The sequence below is a fragment of the Cupressus sempervirens genome, chromosome 9, assembly GCF_028749045.1.
Source record: "Cupressus sempervirens isolate cs-2001-9-10 chromosome 9, ASM2874904v1, whole genome shotgun sequence".
Classification (NCBI taxonomy): domain Eukaryota; kingdom Viridiplantae; phylum Streptophyta; class Pinopsida; order Cupressales; family Cupressaceae; genus Cupressus; species Cupressus sempervirens.
The window spans coordinates 539,720,749-539,734,375 of NC_143126.1; the positions used below are offsets into that span (position 1 = coordinate 539,720,749).

The 13,627-nt window shown below is 37.4% G+C and overlaps 1 protein-coding gene across 2 annotated transcripts in view; it reads right to left on the reverse strand.

Annotated features, from left to right (window-relative positions):
• Positions 1–205: 205 nt before the first annotated feature.
• Positions 206–13,627, reverse strand: part of LOC149539749 (uncharacterized) — a 35,502-nt gene continuing 22,080 nt past the window's right edge. The window contains exon 2 of one of the 2 annotated variants that reach the window (XM_089800948.1): positions 206–646. The gene's annotated coding sequence lies outside the window, so the exon portion shown is untranslated. Of the gene's footprint in view, positions 647–835; positions 909–13,627 lie in introns of those variants that run through there. The other variant, XM_089800952.1, reaches the window with a different exon arrangement.

Sequence of the window (13,627 nt, forward strand, 5' to 3'; positions counted from 1 at the left end):
ATGTAATCTCATTAAATGCAAAGACTTGAGGAATTTTTGAACAGATTACAAGCCAAATTTTACAAAAAATGTTTGCTGAACATACTCTGTCCATCAAAGCTATCAGATTTCCACAATCCGTATATAATGTTCTATTAGATTTCTATAAAAAAACTTACACAATCATTCCCAGAAATCTAATAGAACAATACTCTGTCCATGCCAATACTAAAATTTTGAAATGTTTCAATAGACATATCTGCAAAGTGTGAAATCACAGGACAAATGTGTGAACTGTGTAAAACAATGTCGCAGAATAATGATCTCATGCTTACGAGGTATCCATAATATGAACCTTTGAAACAGATCAAGGTCATCCGCCAGAGTGTAAAAAATGAGAATGTTTGTCAAATGTTACAATTAGTACCAGTGGCAAATATATATGCAATGTACACATAACTAACATGAGCGTGGATAATGTGTAATTTAAATTTCGCAACATCCTATCTGCCTAAGTCGAAATGAGAACTTTGGATTTAGTTACAAAAGACGTCCATCAAAGCACAGGAGATATAGTACATTCTGCTTGGTGGACACAATAGATAAATTATTGGCAGGCAGGCCAGAACGGGTGTGAAGCCAACTTCCCACCATTATTATCAGCATCCTACTTACATAAAAGAAGGTTTTAGTAACTTTCAGACAAATGCAAATGGTAAAAGTGAAAAACGAAGTCAATTTAATGCACTAACTATATAAATGCATTTTTTTGTACTTATCACGATAAATAAGTGATTTATTACCGATAGATGTCAAACTAATCTGTGTGATATTTTTTAAACTTACCTGTACTAAGTATCCATGCGAATTTGACATGTTTTATCAGCCAGCAGAAAATATCACAATAAGATCATTTATGATAGACATATCTGCGATGTTTTGAACTATGATATTACCTATCTTCCCTTGCTAAAAGAAATAGAAATGGTCTTCAATGCACATAATGTTCTAAGAAAAAATAATTTAATATCAGATTCAAACATTTTACCAAAAACAAAGCTGACAACTTACATTTTGGTTAATGAATTTTAATTTTTTTGAATCCCATAGACATTTACTTTATATATTAGGGAACATTAGTAGCAAATTGTGAATAGAACATATTTAGTAATCATGTGATATCCCAATTCCTTACAGGCAGTAATTAGTGAGGCTTACTCCTAAAATAAAACTCTTTAACATATTTATTTATAAAGAGAAATATGTGATTCATTGTGTACAATTCATGTATATACCGAAAAGGTAGGTGTAGCTTACACAGAAGCAAAAACCGAGGTAAATCATGAAGTAATATGTTTTGAATGTTATCTTAGCAGAAGACAAAAGTTCATATTTAAAAATGTGAGAGAAATAATCATTTTTGCATCACATTCATAAAGCATATACCTATGCCTATTCGTGGCAGAAATAAGAACTTTTAAAATCAAGAAGGTTAGACCTCATACAGATGAAAGATTTTGATAGTTAACAAGTTCAAATTTTACGAAAATAAAATAGAATAAGCTTTGGATAGGACTGTGCCCATCACTAATTTTATGGATCCTAAATCAACCTTAATATCCATGTACAAAAGACAAATAGCACAAAAACAGGACTTGATCTACCAATGAGTGCATTCCATCGATGAAATTAATTGCAATAGATGCCATGGCCCAACTAACATGGAAGGCATTTAAATTAGCCTCTAGAATCCATGCACACACCAACATATTGGCCTCAAAACACACACAATCAGTGTACGGCCAAAGGTTGATATTAACTAATAATATAACAATTATTCCTTCATGAAACCATTGATATGAGCATTCAAGGTACGACGCGTATAGAAAAATCCCATTTGATCCATTGCATTAGCCATGTTCATTAATGTTCTGTATAATATAAGCATAATCTGCTCCTTGGTGTGCTCAATATATAGGTCTCAAGTCAATATACGAACTCTTCAGATTCTAACGAAAAAGAAATATAATCCTATATTCCATGTTTTTGAGACAGGCATGGGGGACGGCAGTGGACAACTATGTGTGTGTATATGTATATATATGTATGTATGTATGTATGTAAACATATGTTTGTATAACTTTCAATGACAACATTTATGATGAGATAAGAAAATGTCTTGTCTGAGACATAAAATAAGCCTGCAACTCCAACATTTTGATGCATGCATGAAACATAGATTCAACTTAACTGCCGGCTTAGAACCATTAGTTAATGTCAAAGCCCACTATGATTTGTTTCTACTTTTCTGTCTTAAGAAAAAGATTGGCTCGTGTTAAAATTTAAAATGTTGCACAATGTTTCGAGGATGGGGACGGTGGGATGACAGCAGACACATTTCTGGGATGTTTCCTAGAGGGCCAAAAATAAGGAGTGCATCCCCATGTAATATAGATATAATCATTAGAGGGGCAGTCATTAATAGCATTTCAAGAAGACATTAAGTATGTGAAATGCATCCTTGTTGATGAGATGAGCATCATAGAGCCAAAGCTATTGATAGAAATATCTGTGATATTGTATGAAGCTTTCCCCAACTAAAAAAAACTTTTCTTTAATGACATGTCTATTAGTTCTAGAGCTATCTTGGCACAACTATCAATTATGGAAAAACCTATCTGTGCATTGACAAGTCAAATGCCGTATTCCTATACCAAGAGCTCGCAACAATCATTATAGTAATATGTTGAAGGTTGTAGCTGTGATACAGATCTTTATCTCTACTCTTATAAAATGGAAATATGTTTGTTATGACCATTATGGTCAACTTCAGCTGAAAGAGATATTTGTGATTAAATATTATGCAGAAAGACGTGTCATATGTCATGCGAAGAGGCATGTGTATGGATATGTGAAATGTTGAATATGTGGAAATATGAAGGGTCTTACTTTTGGGACTCAAAGAGACCTTCGTGTGTAAGATGAAGAATCTTATGCAATCTATTTATATAATTGTTTGGTATATTGTAAATCAAGTGGAAGCCTTGTACTATGAACATTTCTCGATCAATAAAAGAGATATTTTGCTGGTGTGTTTGGGTTTTTCCCTTCAAGTGGAAGGGTCTTCCCAAGATAAATCTTTTGTGTATTGTTTATGGTCTGTTATTACTGTTATCTATATTTCTAGGTCAAAACATTAACATGGTATCAAAGCCAGGTTTGATAGCAGCATTAAAGAAGTCTCTTTTGTCCATTTGTCTGTGTTTATATCTCAAATTTCTATTTCAATATAAGAGTGTTGTGTTTATAGCTGCAAAAAGAGATCTGGCGAAGGTTCCAGATGGTTTTCCTGAACCGATTTCTTCGGCTCTTCTACTTTATTGGTTGATTATTTCCTCTACATCAATTCAGAGCCAGAGTGTCATCGTTTGAATGGAAGTAAGTTTGAGCTGCAATCTTTGGAAGAACATGCTTCTGCCTTGACATATTTCATGTTCTTTTCATGATTTTACCTAACAATGTCATATGTCGTGGCATATTTTTTTTAAATATATGTTTTTTCATCTCCTGCAACAGGAAATTGTTTTCATGTATGCTGGGAATTTCATCTCAGAAATATGTTGTATGTTGTTCTTCTGTGAGACTTTGTATTATTTATGTAACTTCGCCATCTTTAGCAACCTTTTCAAGAGTTGCGATGGATCACTGGAAGAACTGGGCGGAGATAGCTTATATCTGCTACAGCAAGGACAGCATTTTGGATCATAGCTGAAAAACTCAATCGACAATATCTCAGCTAGATCAAAATTTTTGAAGATCTCGGAATCGCCAAAACTCGGCAATAAATCAGCATTTTTATTGAACATTTGAAAATATATAATTTTTATAGATATATTAATAAATAATTGTGAAGACTATAAATAAATATATTTGTTCTCTATAATGAATTTATAATTTATAAACACTATAAAGTTATAAAGTTATAAATGCTGTTAATAAACAATGCATATGCATATTAGCATTAAGAATAAATATACAATATTATACCACTTTAGTATTAATATATAGTATAATTGAATTATAAATCTGTATTATACAGTATCATAAATTTGCAAAACCAATTCAAATAAATTAAAATTTGTATATTATGAACTTATCTATAAACTCATGATCATCAATTCATTACTTATAAAACTTTACAACTTATAGCTCTATAAATATTAAAAATATATATAGTGATGTTGATGTATATAAAGGAGCATAATAGCGATGTGTATATGAAGAAATTTGACTACTATGCGTTGACTTTCAAAGTCATTCATTGGGGATAAAATTTAGCATACTTAGAAAAACTTACATTTAATTTCCAAAAATGTTTTCTATAACCTGTTGAAGAGCAAAACCATTATGTGTGTATTCTACAATCAACACTCCATGTGATGGCATCTTTGAGGCATATCATCGAAATAGTTCCTGTGTTTGAATATGTGCTTCTACGTTTTCTCACCAGTTTGAATCTGTGTGCCTTAATAGTCCTCAGTAATCGCACCTTTCCTCAGCAGCCATTGCAGCCCTTTGTTAGCCGTCACAGCCTATGGGAAAATTAAAAAACTCTAAACATTTTCTTTAAAACTTTATTGTTTTTCAAGTTGACTTAATCAGCGGTTTTTTGACCAAAAAATCGTAAATATCGTGATTTTTCATCCCAAATGCAGTGCGATTTTTTTCAAAATATCCTTGGCGATTTATTTGGCGATTATATCGGCTGGCAATTTTGCTCGCAATATCTCATGATATTAGCGATATATCGCAGTTTTTTTTAACTATGTTCTGAATAACATATTGTAGAGCTAAGGTTCTTCTATTCGCCGCGTGAATATGAATCTCTCAACTTGTCGCCTTCATCACTTCAACTCTCTCTCTTCTTCATCTTTAGAGTTCTGATTTATTAAAATATATGTGCTGAATGTTTTAAGTTTGGCAAGTATAAAATAGGCCAAGTGACTAAATATAAAATACAGTAGAAGGTTACTATATCTGGGTGTTTCATGCCGTGTTGAATAAAAGTGATGGATGCTATCCACTTGTGCATGTGATGTTATTATTTAGCTGAACTGTAACTGATAAAAGGCGAATCAAAGAATTTCTTCAGCTGTGCGTTACTTATTTTATGACTATGCTGGTCTTGTGGAGAGGTTGATCGATTCAGCTAAATCCAACTCTCCTCTTCTGCTCACAATTTACTGAAAGAAAGTTATCGCTCCTATCGCTGTGCATTTATGACTATTTGTCATAGGCTTTCATTATTGTTGATATTCAGAAGAGTTTCATAAAGATGTACGTGTTAGAGTCAGATTGGTATATTAAGCTTTGCATTAGACTCACTTGTATCAAGAGGACATACCTTCAAATGATCAATCTTCTTGCAAATAGTGGTCTCTATGAAATTTAAAGCATTCATATGATGATCATGACTAGGCATCTGATAGTCGACTTACTGAAGTTCGAGCTGTGGATCACAGTGTTTTTGGGCTACATAAAATTTATGATCCAAGTGGTATCATGTGCGGAACTCAGTAGTTTTATAGAAGAGAATTGATAAAAAGCTTAGCGGTTTATTTGCTTGATGATCTTCAGTACTTGCCAGAATTTACTGTGTATGAGATATTCATTGCTCTGGTTTGTTTTCATCATCTTGTCATGTCCCCTTTCTAGTGACATGATTCCTACAGTAGATTTGCCTATCATTGACTCTCGTAGGCAAATGATTTTTGGAGAGAGAGTCATGCTGTTGCTAGATGATTGCATATTGCTCTCGGAGAGTTATAATTGAGCCTATATCCAGTAAGTGGGGGCCTACATGTTCTAATTTTGAATTGAGATTGCACTTTTAATTTTATAAAGTTATTTATTTAATTTTATAAAGTTATTTAATAATAAAGTGCATTATAATAAGATTTTATAAAGATGTTTCTAGAAGCTCCTAGTGACTTCTTTAAAAGGTGAATAAATAGAGGGCAGGAGGCACCCATTTGTACAGGCGATTTTGTGGATTCTACTTCTAATTATATTGGAGCAATTTGTGGTCTTTGGTCTGCAAATTTTCATTAGGTCTTTGGGAACGAAAACTCCCTTGGATCTGCATAACTGAAGAAGTGAGATATCTTCCGAAGGGTTGCTCATTGGAGATGGTATTCAGCCATTTCATGGTGGACAAATTTGAGAATTGATTTTTGAGGGTTTGAAGTTGGCAAGGAAAGTAAGGAGATTTTATTCCAAACATTTCACTACATCCAGGAAGGCACCTTCAAACAGGGTTTACAGCAAATCAGTGAAGATTTGAAATTCTACAGATCAGGGCAATTTTCCATTCAATAATCTCTACTGGAGCAGCGTTTTCCTTAAACAATAATTTTGGAGCTAACCTCCAACACCAGCGACCATTTTGTGAACCACCTTCATCACTTGTGTGGAGTCTAAAGGATCATTAAAAAAAATCTCAAGCCTGAATGCCTAGGAGTTAAATGTGAATTTTCGAACCAGGGTTGGGAGCAATATACAACTCGAATTGCATCATTTCTGGAGTCAAGCCGAAAGTGTTAAGAGTAATAAGAGGTTGGGAAGCGGCTCAAATTATTTATTTTCCACCACAGAGGATTTCGTATGGACTGTTCATGGACTGCAAAAAAATCCGAAATTATCATTGCAGGAGGACTAGAAGCATAATCTAACACCTTCGTAGCTGATCCATATTGCATGCGACCTAGCGCATTATACATATTTACACCAGGCGGACTCAGTTTGGACACTATTTGAAAGGGGTGCAAATTATATTATAAATCGCACAAGTCTAGCAAGTATTGGGAGGCGGGCAAATTTAATCCAGACTTATTGGCACTAATTGCAGAGTTGGTAGTAACTCAATCCAGGCCAGTTTCGTTTCAATACATGGTGCAACCTTGCTCAGGCCCGGATGGCAGTTTATGATTAATCCTGCGGCATCAGCATTATTTCCAGATTGTGGAGGGTAGACTAAGGAAAAGACCTGAATCGGTCACCATTCAGATAACCTCATACATACAGCAAACAATGGAGGCGGCAATACCAGGTTCTTGATGTTTCTTAGTTGTATATGTCCACACTCTATTATTCATTTCAATTGGATTGTTATTGAATATGGGAAGAACCTGTTATTACCATTAGATTTTGTAACAGATCTATCCTTAAATTAAAATTTCCTGAATACTGTTGGTACTACCATTATCCATTGCATTTGTTACAGCCATCTCATTTGGTGAATTGTTTAAAACATTACATTCTTACTCATTTAACGTGTACATGCCAAGTATTTGACGAATAATGGTCTCCACCTCTTTAACGATAGAGAGATTTCTACATTTTGAATTATCTTCTATTATGGGTCTGTTGGAAGGAGTTTTTGCCTCCATGATCTGAGTCAATAGAGAAAAATTCAGAGTTTCAAGTGGTGTAGCAAAGACTCGTAAGAGGTCCCTCATGTGATTAAAAGGTACACTTCTTACAATTTTGCTGAGTCTTCAAGCTAAGTTTCTTTTTCAGCTCAAACATTGGGTCTCCAATCATGAGAGGTCAATTCACGAGGGTGTAGGATATCCATTTTCATTGACTGGAATTTTCAAAATTCACTGGCTTCCTTTGATATCCAGGATGGCTGTGATCACCCTCTCTCTTCCCATTGATGAGGTCTGCATTCTGGTCAAATTCGCCATTGTCGTAATGGTGAGTCCAGAGTTTGAGGTATCAAGCATTGTTGTCAAACTGGCATCAAGAGTTTTTATGGAGCAGAGGGATGGCTGCGAGCATCTAGCAAGGCGATGATGTCAAGCTGGCACTATGTGCTCTCAGTGCAACAAAGAAGCAACGAGATAAATGTTTCTTTGATGATATATATTCAGAGGGAGACTACTTGGGTTTAGAGGGAGGTTACATCTGATTTTATTGTGATGAACTAGTTGTCCTTGCTGAGAGGGAGTCTTTGTTGAGAGATAATCTCAATTGTTAATGCATTCTTCTCTGGGAGAAGCTTGAGGTGAAAGCCCTTGTTCCACACTCTACGAGTAGGTATGGTGGACCACCCTTTACGAGTAGGAATAGTGGAAATGCATTCTTCTTTGGAAGAAGTCTGAGGTATAAGCCCTGGTTCCACCCTCTGCGAGTAGACATAGTGGAGGGAGACTACTCAGGTTCAGAGGGAGGTTGCATCTAATATTTTATTGTGATGAACTAGTTGTCCTTGCTGAGAGGGAGTCTTTGTTGAGAGATAATCTCAATTGTTAATGCATTCTTCTCTGGGAGAAGTTTGAGGTGAAAACCCTTGTTCCACCCTCTACGGGTAGGTATTGTAATGTCCCCAATATTATTAAATAATAATACTTTGTTATGTGGCCAAGAATCAATGTTTTTAATCTCTCGGGCCCATTGGTTATTTTTGTACTTGTCGGCTTATTGCTATTTTGTAATCCTTTGAGAAGTTTCCCCAAGCCCTTTATAAGGCCTTCTTGTAAGTTGTTTTAGGCATGCTTTTGGATTATTTTCTATGTACTGCGAATTCCTGTTGGAGTTCTTGACCGTTCGCCATTTCGGAAGTGAAAGATCTTCCCTATTTGGCTTACGCGGCTTTGGTGGGACTCTCACCCTATTCTGTCTGTATATTTCTTGATTTGATATCGATATATATTTTTGTGGAGCGACTTTGTTGATATCTCTTGTTTGCATATCTTGATTTCTTATCAAATATTGTTCATCTTCAGAATCGTTTCCAGCCCATCGGTAGTAACTTCTTGACAAGCCACGACTTGCAAACTGTACCCCGTCACAACAAGGCTACCATATGGACTGATCCTGTTCAGCCTTGGCTGAAGCTGTCGTACGGCCTTGACACCGTGCAACCTTCCTGGCCTTGTCTACCGCACAACCTCGTTCCATCCTCTGCAAGTAGACATAGTGGAGGGAGACTACTCAGGTTATGAGAGAGGTTGCATCTAATATTTTATTGGGATGAACTAGTTGTCCTTGCTAAGACGGAGTCTTTGATGAGAGATAATCTCAATTGTTAATGCATTCTTCTCTAGGAGAAGTTTGAGGTGAAAGCCCTTGTTCCACGCTTTGCGAGTAGGTATTGTAATGTCCCTAATATTATTAAATAATAATATTTTGTTATGTGGCCAAGAATTAATGTTTTAATCTCTCGGGCCCATTGGTTATTTTTGTACTTGTCGGCTTATTGCTATTTTGTAATCCTTTGGGAAGTTTCCCCAAGCCCTTTATAAGGCCTTCTTGTAGGTTGTTTTAGGCATGCTTTTGGATTATTTTCTATGTACTGCGAATTCCTGTTGCAGTTCTCGATCGCTCACCATTTCAGAAGTGAAAGATCTTCCCTATATGGCTTGCGCGGTTTCGGTGGGACTCTCTATTCCATCTGTATATTTCTTGATTTGATATCGATATATATTTTTGTGGAGCAACTTTGTTGGTATCTCTTGTTTGCATATCTTGATTTCTTATCAAATATTGTTCATCTTCGGAATTGTACCCAGCCCATTGGTAGTAACTTCCTGACAAGCCACGACTTGCAAACTGTACCCTGTCACAACAAGGTTACTATACGAACTGATCCCATACAGCCTTGACACCGAGTAGCCTTCTTGGCCTTGTCTACCGTATGGCCTCCCACTGTCCGTACGGTCATACCCCAACACACCGTACGGCCAATAAGGTACCATATGCCTTTCCATCCTGCACATTGACACGGTACGACACACATCTTGAGGCACTGGAAAGACTACCTGAGGCACAGAGGAGAACTACCTGAAGCATACTACGGGACTTCATAAGGAAACTCTAGAATAGGAACATTACAGTGGTATCAGAGCTGGTGATCTTGCCAGCCTGTTGGTGATATTGGATGCCGCCAAGATCCCGATCAGTAGGAAGAATGGGTGAATCAAGTGTTGAAATGATGCAACTTCTAAGGGAGCTAACAAGTGGACAACAACAACTCAATGAAACCTTGTTAAATGGACAACAAAAACTCTGTGAGACCTTGGCAAAGGGGCAAGATCAAATTGGCGAGACCCTCTAACTTTTGGCACAAGGAAGGTCAAATGGAGGACACAATGGGCATGGTGACAATTTTGTCAATGAAAGGCTTCACATAGAGCGATCCCACACACAACCAATGATGCCAGCATTTCCCCGACAGTTGGAACAACCTAGGGAACAAGAGCCTACTTTCCTTGAAATGCAAGATCAATTTTGTCAAGACTAGTTTGATGCCTGATTTGGTGTAGAATTGTCTTTCAAGGATTATGTGGATTTGCGGATGAGGTATTCTAGGAGGCAAGGCAATTACAATGATGACATTAGACGAAAGATTGGAAAGATAAACTTATCATGCTTTGATGGATCTGGGCATACATCAGCATGAGCATGGGTTCAAAAGGCTGATACATACTTCCAACTCAACCCCATGCCTAAAGAAGAGGCTATCAAGTTTGTAGCACTTCACTTGGAGGGAATCACCCATGAATGGTGGCACCATGGGATGGTCACCCTCAGTCATAATCGAATCACTTCATATGCCGAGTTCACGGAGAGACTTATTGACTGCTTTGACGGAAGGGATCCAGAACTTAACTTCAAGGAGTTGGTACAACTAAAGCAAACTGGATCAATAGAGAGCTACAATACAGAATTTCAGAGACTATCCGTACTAGTGATAGACATTTCAGAGAGAAGACTTGTTTTATTCATGGATGGGTTGACCGAACCCTTAAAGGGTTGGGTGAAGGGTTTTAACCTTGACACACTTGTGGCAGCAATCAAGTAGGTACGAGACATGGCAACATCCACTTCTTCATCTAAAGGTTATTCACATGCCAGTCCACCCATCATTTTGAAGGAGAAAGACAAGCAGCCCCCTCCAAAGAAGCAGTCAATAGATGAAGCTATGAGACAGGATCTGAGGAGAAGGAAGCTATGTTTTAATTGTAAGGAATCATGGGAACCAAGACATTGATGCTTAGGGAAGGGGAAGATCCATTACATAGAAGTGATGTCAGACAGTGAAGAGGATGAGGAACCACGAGTCAAAGAAGATGATCAACAAATTGCAAAAGAGGGAAACATAAATCATGTAAAGAGGATTGCTGCACTAGTACGTCAAGGAGGAACCATTGCTCTTGCGGGCACTCCGAGGTGTACTATTTTTCGAGTACGAGGAACTCTCCAAGGACAACTGGTCATAGTTATGCTGGATAGTGGGGCCACACTTAATTTCATTAATTCATCACTTGTGGAACGAAGAGGTTTAACTATGGAGACACATGTAGGATTCCAAGTCAAGCTAGTTGGAGGAAACCTCCTATCATGTACCCATTTGGTCCAACAACTTAGCATTACCATGGGAAACCATACGATGATCGAAGATTTCTTTGTAGTAGATCTAGATGACATGGAAGTAATTCTTGGCATCTAGTGGATTGAAACATTGGACGAGTACACGCAATGCTTCAAAGGAATCGAGTTTAAATTCGAAGTGGATGGAAAGAAGGTGGTCCTCAAGGGAATATCAAATGGAGGGCCCAAGGAAATCTCAGCACAATGGATGGAAGCTATTCTTCGACATGATGACATTGTTTGGGCAACACAATGTTTGATATCAACAAAACTGATGAAAGGACAACAGATCGACCATTGGGATGATGACCTTCACACAGTGTTGGATAAGCATAGTATAGTCTTCATCAACATCCCTCCAGGTATCCCTCCACACAAAGGATTTGAGCACATCATTGAATTGGAGGAAGGAGCCAAACGCGTCATCACTACACCCTACCACCATCCAAAAGGGTTTAAGGAGGAGATAAAAAAATGATCCAAGAACTCCTAGAGAAAGGATGGATTAGGCCTAGTTCTAGTCCCTTTGCATCATCAGTAGTTTTGGTGAAGAAGGATGGAACCCTCCGAATGTGTGTGGATTATCGTGCACTAAACAAGAAAACCATTAAAAATAGGTACCCCATCCCCAAGATCGACGAACTATTGGATGAGTTGCATGGTGCACTCTATTTTTCCAAAATAGATCTTTGTTCGAGATACTTGAAAACCTTCAGGCAAATACAAGAACGTTTTACATGGAAGGGCCTCAAGAATGACATCTTACAATATGTATAGGAATGCTCTACCTGTCAGCAAAACAAATCTGAGTATACCCTACCTGCGGGACTTCTCCAACCATTGCCAATCCCTGATAAAAAGTGGGAAAGCATTTTAATGGATTTCATCACTGGGTTACCCAAAATTCAGGGGAAGGACTGCATTTTTGTCGTGGTTGATCGTTTGACCAAGTACGCCCATTTCTTTTCCATTTCCACCGAGTACCAAACATCACAAGTGGTCGAGCTGTTCTTTCGTGAGGTTTTTCGTTTACATGGTCTTCCACGAAATATAGTGACAAAGATAGTCGTTTCCTTAGCAATTTTTGGATGGAGTTATTTACACTAGCGGGAACGGAGTTGTCACCAAGTACAAGCTACATCCACAATCAAATGGACAAACTGAGATTGTGAACAAATGGTCAGAGGGCTATCTGAGGAATTATGTTTCAGCGTAGCAGAAGGAATGGGTGCGTTGGTTGCATCTGGGTGAGCATTGTTACAACACTACCTATCACATGTCAATAGGCATGCCACCCTTCAAAGCATTGTATGGTTATGAACCTTCATCATTCATGGATTTGGCATTGGGAGATAGTCGTGCGCCGAAGGCTAAAGATTGGCTACAGGAGAATTTAAATATCATGAGATCTCTCAAGGAAAATATGCAAAGGGCTCAAAATCAACGAAAGATATTTGTAGACTGACATCGAATTGAGAGAAGTTTTGAGGTGGGTGATCTAGTATACCTTCGACTTCAACCGTATAAACAATCCTCCCAGAAGTCGTCTGGTAAGGAGAAACTAAAACCACGTTTCTACGGACCCTACAGAGTGGTTTGAAAAGTAGAAGTTGCCTACGAATTGGAGCTTCCTAAGGGGAGTCGAATCCACAATGTTTTTCATGTTTCATCATTGAAGAAGGTTATTGGACAACCTATCACAGTGTCAAAGGAATTGCCTCTAATTGATGAAGAAGGGAAATTAATTTTAGAACCAGTAGAGATCATAAATGTCCGGGAGAAGAAGCTCAGGTCCCATACCATTAAGGATTTTCTTGTGTGATGGAAGGATCTTCTTGTCGAGGATGCCACATGGGAAGGCAAGAAAATTCTAGAGCATCCAAGTTTCCAATTGCTTTAGGGCAAGCAATTTTTGGGCACGGAGGACTGTAATGTCCCCAATATTATTAAATAATAATATTTTGTTATGTGGCCGAAAATCAATGTTTTTAATCTCTCGAACCCATTGCTTATTTTTGTACTTATCGGCTTATTGCTATTTTGTAATCCTTTGGGAACTTTCCCGGAAGCCCTTTATAAGGCCTTCTTGTAGGTTGTTTTAGGCATGCTTTTGGATTATTTTCTATGTACTACGAGTTCTTGTTGGAGTTCTTGATCATTCGCCATTTTGGAAGTGAAAGATCTTCCCTATTTGGCTTGCGCGATTTCAATG